Raw genomic sequence first — 3,674 nt, forward strand, 5'->3', positions numbered from 1 at the left:
TCCTTTTCCTTTTCCTTCTTTTTAAATATCTGTTTTGTGCATCCTCACCCATCCTGATATCTGCTCTGGCATCTGATGCAATTATGTGTTCCTGCCTGCAAGGGACAAAGATAGAGTCGGTGTCATGTGTTGTCAGCACATCTGTCACATAACTCCTCCCAGACCACAGCCCTCCTGTGTCCTAAACTTGAGACAACAAATTGCTGCCAGGTCAGGCTGGCCTGACAGTTTCCATTAGTTTGGCTCATAAAAGTGAGGGACGGTTTTCATCACAGGAAAAAAAAATCAGAAAATCTGGACATGAAAGGCTTTTTTTCCCCATTTGCACCACTGCAGGGGAGCTTATTTAGGGATGCTGCTCTGTTTTACATGCTGTCCTGAGTATCATCTCTGTTTTCACTTTTGCTGTTTCCTGAGTCTCCTGATGACACAGCAAGTCCCCTAGGGCAATTTATTGTATTTTTGTCAACTGAGAAATTCAGGAAGATTTTGGTGATTAAGGGAATCCATCTTTTTGGTAAAAATCTTGTCTGCAAACAGTTTTGCATACCTTTGCCAGACTTCCAGATAAATATTCCCCCCGGCTCCGTGGTACGAAGGGCGGGATGGTGAAGGTTCAGAAGTACATAGGTACATGATGTATTTTATTTATCCACTGTTTCTTTTTAAAGCAAATTCTGGAGAGGCTACATCAGTCTTGCTCTTATTACAGCACATGGTCTAGCAGTAAAGGTGAGGAGTGGGGTCCTGAGGATCGGGGAATTCTGAAAGGGATCACACATCTCTCAGGCAAGACTGTGGTATAACTGATATTGCATTGGATCAATGGCTTTTGAAGCCCCTTTCAAATCTGCACTGACAGTATTGTTATGTGTTCAGAAATGGCTTAAAGTCTCCATTATAGTAGATACCACCAAAAACCCAGTGTTCACTGCTTATGGGGATGCAAATTCTCAGTCTTCTTACTTGTAAGCTACAAACCTGATAAAACAACAGATGGGTCATTTTATCCAATATTTCTTTCTCAATCTGCAGCCTAGATAGACCTCATAATAAAGAATTTTGTCTCTGATAGGTTTTTCTTAACCAAAATCAAGAAGAATTGGATCAAACCCAAGTCCTGTTCCTTTCTCTTTTTCCCTCAGGGTTCACCCCACAAACCAATACATGTCACCACTAAGAAATTACCCTTTCTCTTACTGATTTGTTAACCTACCTTTCCATCAGTTTGCCTTCTTTTAGCGTATATCTTCTTTTCATATTTATTCAGTTCATGAGAAAGATGACCCAAACCTCTTTATTTACTATCCTAATAATTTTCTAATTGTTCCTTGTGCTTTCCTTTGACTTCTGTATAGAATATTTTCCTTGATTTATTTTTCCTGTTGATAACCTTATCTTTTAAACTATATTTTGAGACAGCTGAAATATGAATAAAGTTATTCCAAATAAAAGACTTACAGGGGAAAACAAAAATGTCAAATGTAAAATTGTACAGGTTATGCAAACAACACGATCTGTCAAGGATGTAAACAGTTTTCTGTGGCAATTATAACATTTTTATACTGCAAAAATGTTTAGAAAGATAGAATTGCTATTTTTAGTAATAGCAGTAATAATTTTTATTTATGCAGATTTTTAAATCTGGTTAATTACTTTGTTTTCTCTTCTCCAGCAGTCACTGGCAGTGACCCATCAAGTTGCTTATTTCAGTTATGTCTTTCACTGGTTCTCTCAGCCTAAAAGGAGCCTGTGACTCACCTGTCCCATTTTCTGAAGTGTTGAAACTCATTAACAATTTATGAACAGGGCTCACCAGCAGATATTGTGGTTCAACAGGAAAATATTTGGAGAGATTGTCACTGGGAATGTACACTGACTGGATGAAATGTAGGAGCAGCAAGACACAGGAAGCTGAAAATTTGCCTAGAAAAAAGGTCATTTTAAATGAAGAATTTAGGCCAGAGAGAGATCAAATTCAATTTTGATATAACAGTCCCAAATAAATTTCATTCAGTCATCTAAAAATTAGGTATCAATTCCAGAAAATTTATTACTCCAGTAATAATTATACAGAGATGGATAATACGAGTTGGTGATTTATTCCATTAGTCTGAGATGACCATCTTAAGATGTGAGCAGCTGTCTCCATTAAATATTCGTCTCTTTCTCCATAAGTTGGGTGACCTGGGAAGCAGCATGAAGTCCTCATTCTTTGTCAGCTGTAAGGTTGGATATCTGATTCTAATGCATGCGGTAAGTAAAAGGTTTCTCAGCTTCAGAAATTTCTTGACACCTAAAAATCTACATCTAATTTTGAAATAGAGTCGAGATACAGTTGAAAGTTCAGACAACTTTCTCCAGAACAAAACCAAGCTTGAGAGCCTCGTTCATACAGACTCTCATTGAAAATTATGCATTAGCCTCTCGATACCTTACAGCAATGTACACTTTCAGCTGTGAACATTAGTGTTATGGGAATTAATGGCTAAATTACTTTAGTCCCTGTGGGATTTAAAATTAGTTGATTCAAAATGGATTTTTTAAAGTGTATTTTCCCTCGTGCTTTAAATGCTCTGGACTCTCATAGTCTGTGACCCATAAGTCTCACATTAAACTGCTTGTATGGAACAGTTGCTCTTTTAATAATTACAGCACAGTTGACATCATCTTTGGGAAATGCCCTGGTAGTGTTTGGGATAGTTAAATCCATCATCACCATTCTTCAGTTAACTCACAGAGCTGTAGCTCTGGCGGTTGGAATCAAACCAAAAGGAAGTGAGAGGAGGGCTGTACAGATGTCTCATTAGCAGACTTGCTCATCTACGTGCAAGCACAAGGGATGCTAGCTGAGCTCCATTCTGCTTATCATAAAGCAGAAAGCTGATGTTTCCTCATATCAGCTCTGTCACTGTGGGAGGTATCTCAGAGACAGTCGTTCACAAACCCTGCTCTCTTTTTCCCATTAGTGTTGGCTGCTAACAAGGGAAGTGGTGGAAAGGAGAAGAGTCTGGCCACAGGAAGACCGACCTTTACTAGTGACTACAAAAACAGTTGGCAATTAGGGCAGCTGGGGATGTCCATCTCGTAGTTATCTAAATCTAGATGCAATAAACCCACTCATCATGTTTCTTCTTGTCTTCCGTAAATATATGCTTATAATTTGACATGCTCTTTTGGGTAAAAACCTGATTGTTGCTGTGAGAAAAAAAAAGTACAACTTGTTATTAATTCAGCAATGAAAACCAGAAGGCTACAGGTAGTATTAGCTATATCTGCTTGGGGTGGGGTGAGGAAATAAGTATATTCCACTCAGAAGAGGAACAACAAAGTAATCACACATGTTTTCTACTAGAGAACAAACAATATCTGACCACCCAGAGACCTAGAAAACAGTAAGATCATGTATTTATTTCTATGCTACATTTGTGATGTTGTCTTTGGGTAAGAGACTCAACGCCCCTGTTCTGTCTTCTGAGAGTCCTATATATTGCCCTCATGGGGAAGGCCAAGCATCTAAGTCTAAACATAGTATTTCCATTGATCATACGTAGCCTTTAAATCATACAGTCATCTAAACTAAGCACCATTACTTTTCTGGTTGATGAGTAAGACTTCAAGAAGCAAAAAGCTGTTCTACACATTTTCAAGGTGTCAGTGGTCTCTGGTGTAAT

Source organism: Meleagris gallopavo, chromosome 6 (assembly GCF_000146605.3).
Source record: "Meleagris gallopavo isolate NT-WF06-2002-E0010 breed Aviagen turkey brand Nicholas breeding stock chromosome 6, Turkey_5.1, whole genome shotgun sequence".
Lineage (NCBI taxonomy): Eukaryota > Metazoa > Chordata > Aves > Galliformes > Phasianidae > Meleagris > Meleagris gallopavo.